Source organism: Salvelinus fontinalis, chromosome 4, assembly GCF_029448725.1.
Source record: "Salvelinus fontinalis isolate EN_2023a chromosome 4, ASM2944872v1, whole genome shotgun sequence".
NCBI classification, from domain to species: domain Eukaryota; kingdom Metazoa; phylum Chordata; class Actinopteri; order Salmoniformes; family Salmonidae; genus Salvelinus; species Salvelinus fontinalis.
In genome coordinates, this window is record NC_074668.1 from 25,601,038 (window position 1) to 25,621,614 (window position 20,577).

General features: G+C 43.1%; 1 pseudogene; it reads left to right on the forward strand.

The window, feature by feature from the left end:
* Positions 1-8,989: 8,989 nt before the first annotated feature.
* The window catches only part of LOC129852841 (uncharacterized protein KIAA0825-like), a 95,628-nt pseudogene continuing 84,040 nt past the window's right edge, over positions 8,990-20,577 (forward strand).

Genomic DNA, 20,577 nt, shown 5'->3' on the forward strand with positions numbered 1-20,577 from the left:
TAAAGAGGGGTAAATAGTATGATCCCCCAGGTAAATAGGGGTAAATAGTATGATCCCCCAGGTAAGAGGGGTAAGCAGTATGATCCCCCATGTAAAGATTAACATATTTACACATCCCCCTTTTGACTGATAGTCCAAACTATGTGACAATATTGCAAGGTAGGGAAACGCCACTGGAGGGAGTACAGGGAGGACTGTCGTGCCCTTCCAGACACCATCAGAGGGGTCACGCGTGCATGTTCGTTGCTAACATTTATTTCCCACTGCATCAGCCCCCTGTTGTAGCAAAGAGACATTAAAGGAAATAGAGGTGACAGGGTCAATGCATGACATCACAAGGAGAGGGGAGGTAGGGGAATCAGCAGCCGCTTTCGCTGTACAGTCTGCAGCAACATCTCCTAGGGAAACAGGGTCACTGTGTTCAGTATGAGCTGCACATTTACAAATTCCAAGTGTGGAGGGCAGGAGTACTGCCTCATGCAGTTCTTTAACTTCTTGTGACTACAGGGGGTGCTGTTTACTCATAAGCATATTTGCATTACAGATTAAACGGCTTCCTACTCTCCTACTTCATCGTACAATATACATATTATTACTATTATTGGATAGAAATAAGTCTCTAGTTTCTATAGCCGTTGGAATTTTGTCTCTGAGTGGAACAGAACTCATTCTACAGCAATTTCCCTGACATGGAGTCAGATTTCACACATTTTGGCCCCTGATCTGGAGTCAGTTTAAAGGCCACTGTGAATGCTATAAGGATACGGACACTGATTACGTCTTCCCCTGGATGCCTTTACGTGATGACGCTTTGAATGGTATCGATTGCCCAATCACAGCCACTATAAAACAAAAACACGTGTAGGTAGGAACTCCTTTCCAGCTGCGCCGGACGCACGGTGGACTCCGACCCGTTCTTTTTCCAAGCATTAGTGGAGCCAGTAATATTTCTCAGGTCATGTTTTTACTCGTTATAGGAGTTAAAAACATCATAAGGTAGTTAATTTAAACCGTTTTATAGCAATTTATATCCGTTTAGTGCGCATTTTGGGACATTTATTTCTGAGACTTTTTGAAGAGCCGGGCAGGTTTCCAGTTCATGCCGAACGCAGTTGGCATTTCCACATGGCAAGAGGACAGCTTTCGACCAAAAGACGATTAGACCCAAGAAAGGATTCTTTGCCCAAGATTCTGATGGAAGAACAGCTCAAAGTAGGAACAATTTATTATGATAAATCGTGTTTCTGTCGAGAAATGTTAATCGCTTATGACGCCATTTTGTTTGACGTAGTTTCGCTTGGCGCAAACTGTATTGAAAAGTAAGGATAATTTAAAAAATGTAAATCAGCGATTGTATTAAGAATTAAATTGTCTATCAATCGCTGCCACCCTATATTTTTTAGTCACGTTTATGAGTATTTATGTATACGACTAGATCACTGTCTAATATGGCGCACGACATTGTCTGACCAGCTGGGCAACTTTTGTCATTGTCTAACCATGATTTTGGTGGCTAAATATGCACATTTTCGAACAAACTGTATATGTATGTTGTAATATGATGTTACAGGAGTGTCATCGGAAGATTTCTGAGAAGGTTAGTGAAAAAATTAATATATTTTGGCGATGATATGATATCGCTCTCTTTGGCTAGAATCAGTGCTCGGGTAACGTTTGCGTATGTGGTATGCTAATATAACGATTTATTGTGTTTTCGCTGTAAGACACTTAGAAAATATGAAATATTGTCTGTATTCACAGGATCTGTGTCTTTCGATTAGTGTATGCTGTGTATTTTTACGAAATGTTTGATGATTAGTAATTAGGTAAACAGGTTGCTCTATGTATTTATTCTAGTCCATTTGTGACGGTGGGTAAAATTGTAAACTATGATATCTACCTGAAATATGCAAATTTTTCTAACAAAACCTATCCTATACCATAAATATGTTATCAGACTGTCATCTGATGAGGTTTTTTCTTGGTTAGTGGCTATCAATATCTTAGTTTAGCCGAATTGGTGATAGCACCTGATGGAGTAAGAAACTGATGGAGTTAGAAAAGTGGTGTCTTTTGCTAACGTGGTTAGCTAATAGATTTACATATTTTGTCTTCCCTGTAAAACATTTAAAAAATCTGAAATGGTGGCTTTATTCACAGGATCTGTATCTTTCATTAGGTGTCTTGGACTTGTGATTTAATGATATTTAGATGCTACTATTTAATTGTGACGCTATGCTAGCGATGCTAATCAGTGTGGGGGGGGGGGGGGTGCTCCCGGATCCGGGGTAGATGCTCGTTAGAGGTTAACCATGTTATGGTGTGCGATTGGTTTACCAGTTGAGGTGAGGAAACCACGATGTTGCCACAGGGTTCCAAAAATGTGACAGACACCAAAAGCGTACTGAGAGTCAGTGTACACTGTGAGGGACCTCCCCTTTCCCAACACACAGGCAAGAATGAGAGCACACAGCTCTGCTGCCTGTGCAGAGAAGTGGGAGGGCAGAGAAGAGGTCTGGTTGCCTCAATACTGTGGGTTGTGCACACAGCATAGATGCAACTGGATCACCTGATGAAGAACATTCAGCACAACCATCAACAAAACAGATTAGATCACTGTTAGGAATTGTGTAGATCAGGGAGTGATATACACAGAGGTCAACCACCTCACTGCAGTCATGTTCATCACCATCAGACTGTATGGGGAGTAAGATTGCAGTTTAAAACAATACATTGTTTCAGAGTAACATGAAACATTGTAAGTAACATATTCTGCCAATGTAGCAGCCTTGCGGGGGTGAGATGTGCTGTCCTTGCCTGTGAGATAAGGGAGAAGACAGAATGAGGCACTTGAACAGTTAAGGGCCGCAAAGCTACAATGTCACCACAGGCCAACACTGCCCTTCTGTAGCTGCCGCCACAGAGTGGAGGCAAGGGAGCAGTGCACACGCAACAGTATCGAGACGTTTCGAGTAGAAACCAACAGGTCTCATCTTACCATCCACAGTTTGTGCCAGTACTGATGGCATAAACCCATTCTTTTTCGAAACGAACAAATGGAAAGGTTTGGAGTGATTAGGGAACCTGATCCGCCATGGCCATGTGTTTTAAATGAACGAGATCAGAGAGAGGTTGGACAATTTCAGCGTAATCAATTAACCAAACTCTACAATAGCCAGCCATTTCCAACAGTGACAACATCTGTTCCTTAGTGTTTGATTTAGGAACCTGTAAAACAGTTTTTCTGCCCCCTGGTGTGATAACGTGTCCCAAATAGGGATAGCAACCTTTTTTCCAATTTTCGCCTAAATGACATACCCAAATCTAACTTCCTGTAGCTCAGGCCCTGAAGCAAGGATATGCATATTCTTGGTACCATTTGAAAGGAAACACTTTTAGGTTTGTGGAAATGTGAATTGAATGTAGGAGAATAAAACACAATAGATCTGGTAGATGAAAATACAAAGAAAAAAAACAACCTGTGTTTTTACCACCTCTTTGAAATGCAAGAGAAAGGTCTCTGTTATAGCTATCACTCTGCTTGTAATTCCGATAGTGTCCACAAGATGGCAGCAGTGTATGTGCAAGTTTCAGATGGATAACTTGGAGTATGACTGATCCTCAAGACTTTTAGTGTGAAGTCCCCATGTACATTTGGGCAAATCGTGAGAAGATATTTGCATTCATATTCCATTTTCCTGCAAGAATATCGTCAAATCTGTATACTTGGACTTTGATTTAGCTTTCCAAGTATTAGTAGCCATATTATAAGTTCAACATTTGCAAAACAACCAGTTTTCATAACTCTGAATATCCTTATAATTGTTGTCCAAAATGAAAAGGCATGCTGTCGTACAGTTAGAAGCTACATTTTACGACATATACATGGTTTCCAAATACTCCCGTAAAGCTCATTGGTTATCTAGCTAGCTTTGTTTGACCCCGAGTGGTGCTTATTTGACAGATACAGTTGTTCAAGTGATGGCCGCCCACGTCATCGGCGTGCCATGAAGGCGTCGCTCTCTGACCAAATATGGTGTCCCATAGGATATAATACACCCCTAATGAAATAGTGAAGTCTTGTTACCTTCTAGGATCTCTGAAGAATAGATACGAACGTGATTTGACTCGTTGAAACAACGTTTAGGGTTAGATTTTCACAGATTCCTTTCTTTGCAAATTGAACGAGTGGAAATACAAAATTGATCGTGCATGCTATATGGACTTTTTTAGGATATGAAAAATGATTTTATCTAACAAAACAACACTTCATGTTATCTCTGGGACCCTTTGGATGATAAATCAGAGCAAGATTTCAGAATGTAAGTACACATTTCACCTTCAGAGGTGAATTTATCAAATCTATCGCAGTGGAAAAAACAGTTTTGTTGTTAGGAGCTCTCCTCATACAATAGCATGGCATTTTTTTGCATGGCTTTGTGGGGCCGATATGTGACTTTAGGAGAGACGGTCACAGGTGTTGCTCCTCTCATCTTCCATATCATCTCCACTGTTGGTTAAGGGCTTGTAAGTAAGCATTTCACGGTAAGGTCTACACTTGTTGTATTCAGTGCATGTGACAAATAAAGTTACATTTGATTTAATATCATATTTATCCTTTGCCCAAAAACAGTGCGGAACCTGAGACAACAGTGAGCCGTCAGGGAAGGGCTGGTTATGTTCAAGGGGAACATGAACAGGAACTTTATTGTCCCCTCTGTGCACATATGTCCTGTGAGCCCTAAGCACAGAGGAGAATTATCTCCCATCTGGCTGAGCCTCTCAGTCTGTTGCCAACCTCACGCCCCTCACCCATGTACCAAATTCTTCCCATCATTCTTCTTGAATGATTACTCACCAGCTTAGTAAAATATCGACTGAGCAATCACTGACTCCCAATTCCTGTGGACGTCAGGCGGGTATTTCTGTTCCCTCATTTGATGAGGAGGAATTTACCCTAGACTCACAGCGCAGTGAGCCTCTGCCGGTAGTTTACCCTTAGAGCCGCAGGTAAACGATATGTCAGTCCCATCTGCAGTGCCAAATTGTGGTGGATATTATAAAATAAGGATTTGCTGGATTCCAAGTCAAACTAAGATTCTTTGTTTTTCTGGGCTCAGGGGAATAGCGGAGTTACACAGTGCAGTGCAGACAGTGTGAATTCCGAAACATTGAGTGATAAGCACATATATTTCTAGTTTCTGTTCTTGGGCAGAATACAAGGACACAGGTGCAGCTGGTTTCAGACACAGGATTATACTCCCAAGAACAGGAGATGATAATAGGACAGTTTCACAAGGTTAGTTACATACTCAGTTATGTAGATGCATACAATTAAAATGTTCCCATTACACCCACAAACTGTTAGGGTCTACATAAAGCTGTCCCAGCATCAGAGCTTTCTTTTCGGCACAATGGAGTGAATCCTTACCACCGCTACACCTGGCTATCAGCGGAGCCTTGTCTGGCAGCGAAACAGTTGATTCATCCTCATTTACTGCCTTTAAAAAAATTCTGATATGGTTGACTTGCTTTAACAAATGTGGTTTCTACCGACAATTGAGATGTACAAATTATGGCATAAGGGGACGTATAAGGGCACAGGGCGAGACCCAGATGATATTTATTATAATCCAAGGGGCAGGCAAGAGAATGGCCATGGACAGGCAAAGGATCATAAACAAGGTCAGAGTCCAGGAGGTACAGAGTGGCAGGCAGGCTTGAGGTCAGGGCAGGCTGTATGGTTGGTCAGGCAGGCTTGAGGTCAGGGCAGGCTGTATGGTTGGTCAGGCAGGCTGGAGGTCAGGGCAGGCTGTATGGTTGGTCAGGCAGGCTGGAGGTCAGGGCAGGCTGTATGGTTGGTCAGGCAGGCTGGAGGTCAGGGCAGGCTGTATGGTTGGTCAGGCAGGCTGGAGGTCAGGGCAGGCTGTATGGTTGGTCAGGCAGGCTGGAGGTCAGGGCAGGCTGTATGGTTGGTCAGGCAGGCTGGAGGTCAGGGCAGGCTGTATGGTTGGTCAGGCAGGCTGGAGGTCAGGGCAGGCTGTATGGTTGGTCAGGCAGGCTTGAGGTCAGGGCAGGCTGTATGGTTGGTCAGGCAGGCTTGAGGTCAGGGCAGGCTGTATGGTTGGTCAGGCAGGCTGGAGGTCAGGGCAGGCTGTATGGTTGGTCAGGCAGGCTGGAGGTCAGGGCAGGCTGTATGGTTGGTCAGGCAGGCTCGAGGTCAGGGCAGGCTGTATGGTTGGTCAGGCAGGCTTGAGGTCAGGGCAGGCTGTATGGTCAGGCAGGCGGGTTCAAAGTCAAGGCAGGCACGGGTCTGGTTGACTTGAAAAACATGCTGGTTGACTTGACAAGACAAACTGGCAACAGACAAACAGGGAACTCCGGAATCAATACCCAGGGACTAATGGGGAAAACGGGTGACACCTGGAGGTGGGTGGAGACAATCACAAAGACAGGTGAAACAGATCAGGGCGTGACAGAACAACGAGTGGGTAAGAGGAAATCCGTCATTTTAATCAAGACATTCATGAGCGAGCTAGGATGGACATAACTATTTAACTATAACTATAACTATTTGTTCATCACTTTTGAAATGAACAGCGAAACAATTCAGAACATGGGCTGTTTTTACAGTTCTCTCTCTACACCAAGTCATAACGCTACAATAAATGAAGGCGGTATATAAGCAGACATGAAAGCACTTACAATATTTGATGATTACGTTTCTCTAAAACAGGCTATAGGCTACACGTGCACCACCTCAGTCAGAGCAGTAGGCTAAATTATGAGGGGGAAATGGACCAAATAATTAGGGTGAGGCACGTGTGCTACTAACAGCTTACTACACAACATACACTTACTGTATGTATACTGTAGCTAAGAAAGTAATACTATCTCCCTGGCAATTTACATCATTTATGCAGCAGCATACAATACATTTTTGGACTCACCTTGTTGTGCTGCGCTCACTTGAACAGGAAATTGGCATGGCGGTGCTTCCTGTGGGAAAATGTTGTCATCAAACTATGTCATCAAAGTCTGGTATTCTCTGGATTTATGGTGCTTTCAAGACAACTGGGAACTCGAAAATAAACAAGGTTGAATCATTCCAAGTTCCCGACTTGGAATTCCGAGTTGGATGACCGTTCAAAACGTATTTTCTCAGTCGGAGCTCGAGTTCCCAGTTGTCTTGAACGCAGCAGAAGTCATGCTGGATTGACAGCATGGCCAATGTATTCAACCTTTTCTGGCCCATGGTGTTGAATGTTTGCCCTTCACTCCACTGAATAGCAGGTTAGTGATTACTTTGCAACGCTTGTAGTTAGCCCCTGATTCCTTCCAAAGCGCTCATTGTTGAATTTGCGATTTCCAACTGCATTTGACAAGGATTGAAAAAGATTTGCCAGTAGATTGTCGAATTGATTCATGACGATGACTGCTTGTCTAGCTTTGCTAGCTATGATTTTTAAGGTATGATGTTGACATGATCAGTCCAATCAAAGCTCGAGCTCTTTCCCTAGCTCTTCCCGTAGATTTTACGGTGGCGTAATGTCCCCATGAGTGACAGAACACTGAGCCAATCACGGCGCAACTAGAGAACATTACCAACCCCTACGCTCTGTATTATCCGCTGGCTGTCCCACCACCACAGAAAGCACTGAGCTAGTCTGAAACACTTGCATTTTTGGAGCTGCTTTACTAAAGAAAGCAAAAAAGAGACAATGTTTGTATGCGGCTTTATTAACTCAATGATTTTTTTTGTTTTACATTGTTTGCAAACTGATATGCGGCACGTATTAATAATGCTAAAATAACATGCGAAACAGACAACAAACATTTTTATTTTATATTTTTTATGAAGCTATCCAGGTGGGGCTCAAAACAGCCCTGAATGACGAGTCGCCACTGTTTTGTATTTAGATCTCCATTCTCAGACCTTTCTTGATTGCCTAATACTGTAACTCAACTATAGTCTCTTGCATATTGCTAAATCATATTTTTGGAGTCAGATAAATATTTGAATATGATAACTGCTTAGTCTTATTATGGGTCGCATGTAAGGCATACAGTATATAATATGCATACATATCAAATATTACCCCACTACAGTAGATGGTGACCCCGACGTGATATATCTTACGGATACTTTGGACTAAATTGGAGTTTATTCCATTAGATTCCCCAATATAAGACTAAACCATGCATGATGGAGAATATGCAAGCAATTTATATTTTTGAGTTATGGCAATTGACGATTATTAATGATTTGTCTCAAAAGCTGTTTAAAAAAGGCATGAATGTATAATATGCATACATATCAAATATTTCCCCACTACACTGTTCATATGGGCCGAGCCCCTCCACGATTGGCTGTTTAGGATGTGTTATTCACATAGGGGGCTTGAGATTAAGAGATGGATTGTTTATTTAAAGCCTGAGTGAAGAGACCCCTTTCTAGTTAGTTATTTATTTACATATTCTTTATGTTAACTGGTTGTAGTGTCACTGGCTGATAATACTCAGAGGCTATGCATTTTGATCAGGGGTCCCTCTACTGTAAGTGGAACAGAAGAGAGGGAAAAGGAGGGATGAGGCGGAACATTTTATTGTTGGTGATAAGTTGCCTCTTGTTTCAGGTGCAGTTGATTTACGGCTCCTGATAACAATCTTGTTTGAGGAGAAATCAAATTACAATGTCTCATATGTTGTGCTGGTGGCGGCCGTACGCGCGCGTGTGTGTGTGTGTGTGTGCGTGTGTGTGTAAGAAGATCTAGTCCATCCATGGGTTGTTGTTGCATTCATTATTTACTGAATGCATAATGCATTCAATAGGAGCTATACAATAGTTTTTTATTTATAATTTTTTTTAAAGAAACACATCCATTGATACTGTGCATGTCTTGTTTGTGTGAGCAAGTATCTTCTCCTTTATTCTCCATTCATTGTCACTCTCCTTTTTCTCCCTCCCTCTCTCTGTGTTCCAGGCAGGATGGAGTGGCAGGGGGCCCTTCCTCAGGATCATGCATTCATAGAGCTCCTGCTTCCTGGGCTTCCCAGAGAGCTGGACATTCAACAGCTGCTCAAAAACACAGAGGACAATGTCAAGCTCAATGCCTGCAGGTCAGTATCTCTTAGAACCGCTATAACTAAGACTCAGAGTTTGTCCAGGGCCCGTATTCACCAATTGTCTGATCTAGGATCAGGTCCCCCCTCTTATTCTTAATGATTTAAAAGTCTAAACTGATTCTAGATCAGCACTGAGATGCTTTATGAATATGGGCTCTGGTCAGGTTATGTGGTCAGGTGAAACTCCCGGCCCTAATGCTTCTATTGGACTGTGAGCACAGCCAGCGAAGGTTCTATGCAGCAGAGGATGTGGTCAGAGTTGGGCACTATGCCATCTGGTGGAATGAGCAGTATTCTTGGTAGAGAAAGGAGCTTGTCATCCCGAGAAGCTTTGTTGGTTGATGCGGTTGCCCAGAGGATCCATCTATGCCACACTGAGGTTCTCTTACTGTCAAAGTCCTTCTGACAGAAAGTGAAACTCGAGAGTTTGGACATACACACACACACACACACACACACACACACACAGGCATAAATAAGCGGACAGACAGAGACACACACACACACACACACACACACACACACACACACACACACACACACACACACACACACACACACACACACACACACACACACACACACACACAAATAAGCGGACAGACAGGGACACACACATACACACACACACATACACCACACACTCACACACAGGCACGCAGACAGACGGGACACTGGCACGCAAGCACACAGTCGCGCACACATGCACGAATTTACACACACATTCAGCTTTGAGCTGACATGTCCCAATTCTTGTCCTTGTGCTCCTCTGTGTAGATGGGCACATTTGAAGTGGAGTCCCAGACTGAATAATGTGTTGTATTCAATACATTAACATTGAGAAGAGGGTCATTCCACCTCAAAATGCCTCAAAAGAAATAGGATTTAGACACCCACCATTGTTCTGGAATAGTTTATGTAGTTAGTAACAGATACGATTCCTGAAACATTATTATGATCTCTAAGAAATGTAGCTAATTCATTGCACCCAAATTAGACAATTTAAATGTGTAGGATTCAGATAATATTCTATAAATGTACCCAACATCCGATTTGGACCAAACGTCTTCCTAACAATGACTAAGACACAAAGGAATCCCCTCCAAAAGAATGTAAAAGCCACCCACGGACCCCCCCAAACCAATCCCACCCCAACAACCAATATACAGTATCAGTTCTCTGTGTTTGACAAGTATTATGAAGCTGCGGCTTGGAGTATTGCGTCACTTGCAGTATTTACCTTAAAGTAGTGGGAAAGTACCAGGTTTTGACCACTAGATGTCACTGTTCCTGCTATGCAACCACACTCTTATCAATTTTGCTGGTCTCTTGTGTTTATTAATTAGATCACAACATTTCCTTTGCAACTTTGGGTAGAAAAACAAACACATTTGGCTCATTATGAAAATGTACAGATATTACAGGTGAATTTGAGGAGTGAATGGTTTTTAAAACGCTCTTCGTTTACATTTAGATACTTTGTGAGCTTCAAGACAATTCCATCTAAAAACATCACGAAGCAGAGACTTCAAGCCTTAGAAAATTCACTTATCTCAATGTGCCCTTTACAATGAAGAGATCTTTCTCCAACCCATATGAAAGAACATGCTTTTACAGCAATAATGCAGATTAATATCCTCTGATTGACTGTCTCCCTTTTATTGTGTTTCAATACTGATACCCATTCAGTGTATTCCATCCATTTATGACACAGCATGATAACTATATCTGTTTATAGTAAAGGAGTGAATCTTAACTTAAGATATGTGCCTGTCTGGACTGTTATGCCAATCTAGCATAGACAGTTTAAGCATACATTTTAATCATATCCCATCTTGGGATTTATACATGAAAGGGAACGTTACAGCTACTTTTCTCACCACATACCACTGACTCTTTTTGAGGTGTGTGAACAACACTTTGATGGCAACCTGTGCTACAATATTACCACAGTATTCTTGTCCCCCCGCATGGGCTGGCTAGACAGGCCATCCTAATTTATGTCTGTCGGTCTCTTTCCTTCGTTCTCTCTCTCTTTGAAAGCATACGACACTCAGGACAGGGTGAAATGGAGGAGACTCTCAATGTTTTGATGGCACATATTGAGAGAGAGAGGGACCAGAGGAGATGGGGCATAGGGAGGGAGGGAGATAGAGAGGACCAGAGGAGATGGGGCATAGGGAGGGAGGGGGATAGAGAGGACCAGAGGAGATGGGGCATAGGGAGGGAGGGAGATAGAGGACCAGAGGAGATGGGGCATAGGGATGGAGGGAGATAGAGAGGACCAGAGGAGATGGGGCATAGGGAGGGAGGGGGATAGAGAGGACCAGAGGAGATGGGGCATAGGGAGGGAGGGAGATAGAGAGGACTAGAGGAGATGGGGCATAGGGAGGGAGGGAGATAGAGAGGACCAGAGGAGATGGGGCATAGGGAGGGAGGGAGATAGAGAGGGCGAAAGAGAGATGGATAAATCTAGCTACATTTCAGCTCTTTTATCCTTTGTGCTGCTGTGAGGGCGAGGACAGACGATGAGGGACAGGCTAAATGTGGCGGCTGAACAAAGCCTCTCACTCTAGCACCATTAGCCTAGCGTCTGTGTCTCATCCCCCGTTTTTTCACCCTCTTTTTTGGGGTGCGGACGGGGGGGGGGGGGGTGGGAATGAAATAAATAAAGATTCCACATCTTGAAACGAAAACCCTTTGGTAGGTAATTCAAGGCTTATTACTGAAGGCCAAACCATTGTTCTGCCTTCTAAACATTAAAGGCTTATTTTGTGTTCCTGTGGAGATGGGAGAGGGATAACCATTATGAGAACAAAGGGAATGGGGAATTGGGCAAAAAATAAGGCGATCCCCACTCAGTCTGCACCTCTGGTCAGTCAGCCTTGGACTCATTTCAGCCCATTTGAGGCTCCACTTAAATAGTACTTCCACCAGGGTGGGCCTCTGTCACACACGTGCACACACAGTCACACACACACCTGCTGCCTAATCTACTTATCAGTGTCTGGGACAAGTTATGGAAGGAAGAGAGTAAGGGGATGCGGGATGACGAGGGGAGAGAGAAAGAAAGAGAGTGAGCTGCCACTGCCCCGATCCCATGAAGGAAGTCATTAACCAGTGTGTGGGTCAGACTGGCTGGCCTGCGCCCATGAAGGAAGGCTTTAACCAGTGTGTGGGTCAGACTGGCTGGCCTGCGCCCATGAAGGAAGGCTTTAACCAGTGTGTGGGTCAGACTGGCTGGCCTGCGCCCATGAAGGAAGGCTTTAACCAGTGTGTGGGTCAGACTGGCTGGCCTGCTCCCATGAAGGAAGGCTTTAACCAGTGTGTGGGTCAGACTGGCTGGCCTGCTCCCATGAAGGAAGGCTTTAACCAGTGTGTGGGTCAGACTGGCTGGCCTGCGCCCATGAAGGAAGGCTTTAACCAGTGTGTGGGTCAGACTGGCTGGCCTGCTCCCATGAAGGAAGGCTTTAACCAGTGTGTGGGTCAGACTGGCTGGCCTGCTCCCATGAAGGAAGGCTTTAACCAGTGTGTGGGTCAGACTGGCTGGCCTGCTCCCAGCTCTCAGATGTCAGAGATTTGCCTAAGAGCTGTTCCCTAATTGAAGGAGATAGGCTGGCTACGGGCCCAGCTCCCCAAATTGAAACGCTGTAATCCATTATGTTTCATCAAATGGGACACATTAGAGGCCAGCAGGAAAAGGTCTCTAATGAAGTGTCAGCGCAGGCCAAGGGCCGCCGACGCCTTTCAGCAAGTGGCTTACACTAGTCGCCTGCCAATCTATCTCCTAGTTATATCTCTGTGTGTGTGTGTGTGTGTGTGTGTGTGTGTGTGTGTGTGTGTGTGTGTGTGTGTGTGTGTGTGTGTGTGTGTGTGTGTGTGTGTGTGTGTGTGTGTGTGTGTGTGTGTGTGTGTGTGTACCTTAAACATGAATGTGTTGATATGTTCATCATTGGTCTGCATACGTGTCTGTCTGTGCACGCTCGTGTGTGTGTGCGTGCGGTCTCAGTGGCAAGGTTGAGGGCACTAAGTGGGCCACAGGCAGGACGAGGGAGGATCCATTTTCAGGCTGTTCATTGAACCCCATTCACTCTCATTCTAGTGTAGAATAGGGCCCTTTGATGGGGCAGATATTTGGTTCCCAGGTGGCCAGTCTGGTTTGGAGCTGGGGATTATTTGAAAGGGAAAAGGATCTCTTCCTGACCTTTCTCTGCTCTCCTCTCCCTGGAGCACGACAGACAGCCCACCCACACTAAATTAATTTTGACAAGGAACTTAAGATAAAGTCAAAGCACTGACTAATCACAGGATTGGGCTTCTGTAAGTCACAGAGCTGTGAAATGTACCATCATATTTTTTCAAAGCCATCCGATCACTCCTTTCTTTGGGGAGAGAGGGTGGGGAGGAGGGGTGGTGGTGGCTACAGGCTGTCTTGCGATGTCTTTCTATAGCCAAATCTGAAAAACAATTAGATTTAGTTTGGGTGAGTAAGGAGTAAGGGAGATGATTGACATGTTTGTCGATATACCCTAAAGAAACCTCTTCTCCACTCATCTCTCAGCTTTTTGTTCAGCTTTAACTTAGTGGTCCTCTCCACCTCTGCTCTGTCCGTTTAATATTGTCACATGGAGAATTGACCGGCGTTCTTTTCTGTAGCTTCAATTTTTTGCCAAACTGTTTGTTTCTTTCTCTGTCCAGCATTTTCTTTATCTATCTCTATCTCTCTGCATTAGCTGTCTTTATCTCTCTGCATTAGCTGTCTTTATCTCTCTGCATTAGCTGTCTCTATCTCTCTGCATTAGCTGTCTCTATCTCTCTGCATTAGCTGTCTCTATCTCTCTGCATTAGCTGTCTCTATCTCTCTGCATTAGCTGTCTCTATCTCTCTGCATTAGCTGTCTCTATCTCTCTGCATTAGCTGTCTCTATCTCTCTGCATTAGCTGTCTCTATCTCTCTGTATCAGCTGTCTCTATCTCTCTGCATTAGCTGTCTCTATCTCTCTGCATTAGCTGTCTCTATCTCTCTGCATTAGCTGTCCCTTTCTCTCTATATCAGCTGTCCCTTTCTCTCTGTATCAACTGTCTCTATCTCACTGCATTAGCTGTCTCTTTCTCTCTGCATTAGCTGTGTCTATCTCTCTGCATTAGCTGTCTCTATCTCTCTATATTAGCTGTCTCTATCTCTCTATATCAGCTGTCCCTTTCTCTCTGTATCAACTGTCTCTATCTCTCTGCATTAGCTGTCTCTATCTCTCTGCATTAGCTGTCTCTATCTCTCTATATTAGCTGTCTCTATCTCTCTGCATTAGCTGTCTCTATCTCTCTGTATTAGCTGTCTCTATCTCTCTGTATTAGCTGTCCCTTTCTCTCTATATCTGCTGTCCCTTTCTCTCTATATCTGCTGTCCCTTTCTCTCTGTATTAGCTGTCTCTATATTAGCTGTCCCTTTCTCTCTATATCAGCTGTCCATTTCTCTCTGCATTAGCTGTCTCTATCTCTCTGTATTAGCTGTCTCCATCTCTCTATATCAGCTGTCCCTTTCTCTCTGTATCAGCTGTCTCTATCTCTCTGCATTAGCTGTCTCTATCTCTCTGTATTAGCTGTCTCTATCTCTCTATATCAGCTGTCCCTTTCTCTCTATATCAGCTGTCCCTTTCTCTCTGTATTAGCTGTCCCTTTCTCTCGATATTAGCTGTCCCTTTCTCTCGATATCAGCTGTCCCTTTCTCTCTATATCAGCTGTCCCTTTCTCTCTGCATTAGCTGTCTCTATCTCTTTGCGTTAGCTGTATCGATCTCTCTGCATTAACTGGCGCTATCTCTCTGCAGCTTGTGAGCTGTGTGCAGTGAAAGTCATGTTGGTTGAGGCTAATCCCATAGAGTTGATTAATTTGCAGGTAGTTCCCACACCTCGGGGCTAAAGGTGGGGCATTGTGGAGAGCTAGGAGGGGAGGACTCCTTCACATAGTCCACACACCCTGAGTTCACCCCCCAGTCTGGCAGGTGGCACACACACATTCAATCAAACTAAATCCTACAGTGAACCTTCAAAGCTGTAATGAGCAGAAAAGAGAGATGAGAGAGGGGTGGGAGAGAAGTAGGGGATGTGTGTGTGTGCGTGTCCTGTGTGTGTGTGTGTGTGTGTGTGCGTGTCGTGTGAGCGTGTTGTGTGCGTGTGTGCGTGTGCGCACGGGTGTGTGTGGCTGTGTATGGCCATATGTGTTTACGTGTGTTCGCCCCGGCGTCTTTCTACACTTCCGGTTAAAAGTTTTAGAACACCTACTCATTCAAGGGTTTTTCTTTATTTGTGCTATTTTCTACAATGTAGAATAATATTGAAGACATCAAATCTATGAAATAACACATATGGAATCATGTAGTAAACAAAAAAGTGTTAAACAAATCAAAATATAATTGAGATTTGAGATTCTTCAAATAGCCACCCTTTGCCTTGATTACAACTTTGAACTCTTGGCATTCACTCAAGCAGCTTCACCTGAAATGCTTTTCCAACAGTCTTGAAGGAGTTTCAACATATGCTGAGCACTTCCAGGAAAAGCAACCAACAAGTACTCAGCATATGTTGGAACTCCTTTGAGAATTTTTGAAAATAATTCCAGGTCAAGCTGGTTGAGAGAATGCCAAGAGTGTGCAAAGCTGTCATTAAGGCAAAGGGTGGCTATTTGAAGAATCTCAAATATATTTTGATTTGTTTAACACTTTTTTGTTTACTACATGAATCCATATGTGTTATTTCATAGTTTTGATGTCTTCGCTATTATTCTACAATGTAGAAAATAGTGCAAATAAAGAAAAACCCTTGTATGAGTAGGTGTTCTAAATCTTTTGACCGGTACTGAATATAAAGAGGGAAACAGAGAGGTGTGGGAGTAAAATGGTGTGTATCAATGGAGTTGAGGAGGCAGACTGAAGGCCCAGATGGAAGCTCATTTAAGACCCGCAGTATGAGTAAAGCCCCGGGGGGGGGGGGGGGGGGGGCAGAACACACATTCACATTTACGACTAACATCAAATAGACTGACTTTATCTGCCTCTCATATCACTCACATTAGACCATTCACACAGTAATAGTAACAGCTAGAAATGTGGGCTAAAACAAATGTCAGACGTATTTGATTTGGTTGGTAGAGTGGAACTAGTGATTTCTTGTTCTGTGTTGTATAGAGAGCAATAGTAATGGCATCTTTTTGTAGACACTAACGGAGGCTAACTCCGCCATGGCTCGTTGGCCAAAGCCTATGGGGAAATTAACGTTTTTTTTAGTGCTTCTGGATAAATGCCGAAAATAAGGTCTGTAGTAAACACAGGCTGAGGAGATCTTATACGTTTTGTTCTAGGAGATAATCTTCATCAGCTATTTTGAAGCATTTATGTAATCAAAACAAGCACATAAAGGCTTCATAATTCATACAGGTCATGTTAACTGACTGATATTATCTCACAGAAGAAAACATAGAAGATATTCTAAGCCTGTGTTAACATTAGACCTGATTTTCGGGCCATTATTCCAAAACCCCATTCTTTCCCCATGGGAATGGCAGAACAAACCAGAAGTAACTGTTTTTTAGGACGACAAGGTTTCCAGTCCTATTGCTTTATTTGGTGGATCAAACCATGCGTACTCAGGGATATGCTGACTAGATTATTATGCACAAGAAAACCTTTCTCTCGATTTAATTTGATCCTGTCATTCTTGAACCCTGTGACCTCCACGATAAGGCCATAGAAGTCATACAATAAATCTAAAAAAACAGCAATTAAAATGCTGTCAGCGTTTCTCACACAAGCTGTTAGTGACAGGAGTTAGTTGGAGCTAGTGTTGTGTTACAACTAGCTCTGGGTGATCATTCTCCTGACTGGGAGAGTTTCAGTTCCCTCCAACACAACCTATCACCACTCTGATGTCCTCTGTGGTTTCACAAACACTCCACCACTACCCCGAAGTATTCGGGGTTTCTGTCAGTCAGCAACTTAGCATCAAATAAATAATTCTATATTCTGTGTATACAGTATGTTTATATAGAGCTTTCCTCTGGCCAACTAAAAGCAACTCTGTGCAGTATTCAATCCACAGCGATTTAGATACAGATCGTTAAAGTCTATAATGTTTTATGCCTCACGTTTTCCCCCTGGAATGAAAGTGTCATTATTTAATGTGTCATCATTGGAAGACATCTGGATGTGTGCATCATGGTCTGGGAGCGGACAGGAGGCGCTTTATAGGCCTGGGGTGGTGGATGAGCTGGGTGCTAGTAAACTGGAGCTGTTTCCTTTTCTCTCTCTCTCTCTTTTTCCCTCACACACACACACACACACACACACACACACACACACACACACACACACACACGAGCGCTAGCATTGATTTGCATGGAAACTACTAAACATGTTGAGCCCGCGGATGTCATTTCTAATCTGTCACATTAAAGGGGAGACAGAATTGCTGATGCAGTCTGTTAATATGGAAGGCCTGCCTGCGTGTGTGTGTGGCGAGGAGATGAGAGAGACGTGACACTGGGAGACGAGCCTGTATCAGACGTCTGTAACACCACTTCACACCAGACACTCAGTACACACACACTCACACCCAGCTGGGATATATTGATGCCTGTGTTCATTACCGCTGATGTGTCTCTCTCAGGGTTTGGGAATATGTGTGTGTGTGTGTGTGTGTGTGTGCGCGTGTGCGTGTGCGTGTGGGGGGGGGGGGGGGCATACAGTACTATTATGGGGTATGTGATGGCAGTGACAGTCAGGGGTTTATTGTGAGTGGCATGTCTCTGTACCTTTCCAGGATTTAGCAGTGTCTGAAGGAACTGCAGGGGAAGATGGCTGGACGGCGGAGTGTCCGCCCAGCCCCACAGAATGTCTGCTGTGGTTTAACCCACAGAAACCAAGCACTGTCAGGCCTGTTGCCATGGGATACCAAGAGCTTCTTGACTTCCTGAAAGCTGTGGTAATAATCAGTGGTGTAAAATACTTCAGTAAAAATACTTGAAAGTACAACTTAAGTCGTTTTTATCGGTATCTGTACTTTACTGTGCTATTTATATTTTTGAAAACTTTTACTTCACTACATTACTAAAGAAAATAATTTACTTTTTGCTCCATACATTTTCCCTGACACCCAAAATGACTCATTACACTTATCAAAAGAACATCCCTGGTCATCCCTTATGTACACTACCATTCAAAAGTTTGGGTTCACTTAGAAATTGTAAAGGCTTTCTTCCATAGGTGAAGGAGAGGACCAAAGTGCAGCGTGGCTAGTGTTAACCTGTCTAGCCCCGGGGTGCCGCTAGCGGCACACCCCCCCACCCCCACTGAAAAGGCAGAGCCGCGAAATTAAAAAATATATATTTTTTTAAATATTTAACTTTCACACATTAAAGTCCAATACAGCTAATGAAAGACACAGATCTTGTGAATCCAGCCAACATGTCCGATTTTTAAAATGTTTTACAGGGAAGACACAATATGTAAAGATGTAAATCTATTAGCTAAAAACACATTAGCATAATCCACCATCTTTACTTTGTCCACCAACAACAGTAGCTATCACCAATTCGGCTAAACTAAGATATTGATAGCCCCTAACCAAGAAAAAAACTCATCAAATGACAGTCTGATAACATATTTATGGTATAGGATAGGTTTTGTTAGAAAAATGTGCATATTTCAGGTAGATGGCATAGTTTACAATTGCACCCACCGTCACAAATGGACTAGAATAATTACAATGAGCAACGTGTTTACCTAACTACTAATCATCAAACATTTCGTAAAAAATACACAGCATACACTAATCGAAAGACACAGATCCTGTGAATACAGACAATATTTCAGATTTTCTAAGTGTCTTACAGCGAAAACACAATAAATCGTTATATTAGCATAGCACATGTGCAAACATTACCCCAGCATTGATTCTAGCCAAAGAGAGCGATAACGTAAACATCGCCAAAATATATTATTTTTTTCACTAACCTTCTCAGAATTCTTCAGATGACACCCCTGTAACATCACATTACAACATACATATACAGTTTGTTCGAAAATGTGCATATTTAGCCACCAAAATCATGGTTAGACAATGAGAAAAGTAGCCCAGCTGGTGAGAAAATGTTCGTGCGCCATATTAGACAGTGATCTACTCGTATACATAAATACTCATAAACGTGACTAAAAAATATAGGGTGGACAGCGATTGATAGACAATTTAATTCTTAATACAATCGCGGAATTACATTTTTTTAATTATCCTTACTTTTCAATACAGTTTGCGCCAAGCGAAGCTACGTCAAAAAGATGGCGTCCTAAGCCACTAACATTTTTCGACAGAAACACGATTTATCATAATAAATTGTTCCTACTTTGAGCTGTTCTTCCATCAGTATCTTGGGCAAAGGATCCTTTCTTGGGTCTAATCGTCTTTTGGTGGAAAGCTGTCCTCTTGCCATGTGGAAATGCCAACTGCGTTCGCCATGAACTGGAAGCGTGCCCAGAAATTCACAGCGTCTCAGAAATAAATGTCCCAAAATCGCACTAAACGGATATAAATTGCTATAAAACGCTTTAAATTAACTACCTTATGATGTTTTTAACTCCTATAACGAGTATAAACATGACCGGAGTAATATTACTCCCTACACTAATGCTTGGAACAAGAGCGGGTCGGTGGCCGCCGCGCGCATGACGCAGCAAGAAAAGAGTTCCTATCTACAGGGTTTTTTCATTTATAGTGGCTGTGATTGGGCAATCGACACCATTCAAATCGTCATCACGTAAAGGCATCCAGGGGAAGACGTAAGCAGTGTCCGTATACTCATAGGAATAACAGTGGCCTTAAAACTGACTCCAGAACAGAGGCCAAAATTTCTGAAATCTGACTCCATGTCAGGGAAATTGCTGTAGAATGATTTCTGTTCGACTTAGAGACAAAATTTCAACTCCTATAGAAACTATAGACTGTTTTCTATCCAATAATAATAATAATATGCATATTGTACGATCAACAATTTTGTAGGAAGCCGTTTAAAAAATTACACGATTACCATAAATAGTGACAACAGCACCCCCTAAGCCTCAACAGGTTAAACATGTTTAATTAAGAACACGTGAAACACTACAAACAACATACAAAATAACAAATGTGCAAAACCGATACAGACCTATCTGGTGCAGAACACAAACACAGAGACAGGTAACTAACACCCACAAAATCCCAACACAAAACAAGCCTCCTATATATGAGTCTCAATCAGAGACAACGACTACCATCTGTCTCTGATTGAGAACCCACGCTAGGCTGACATAGAAACAGACAAACTAGACGCACAACATAGAATTCCCACCCAACTCACGTCCTGACCAACTAAACACATACAAAACAACAGAAAACAGGTCAGGAACGTGACAGAACCCCCCCTCAAG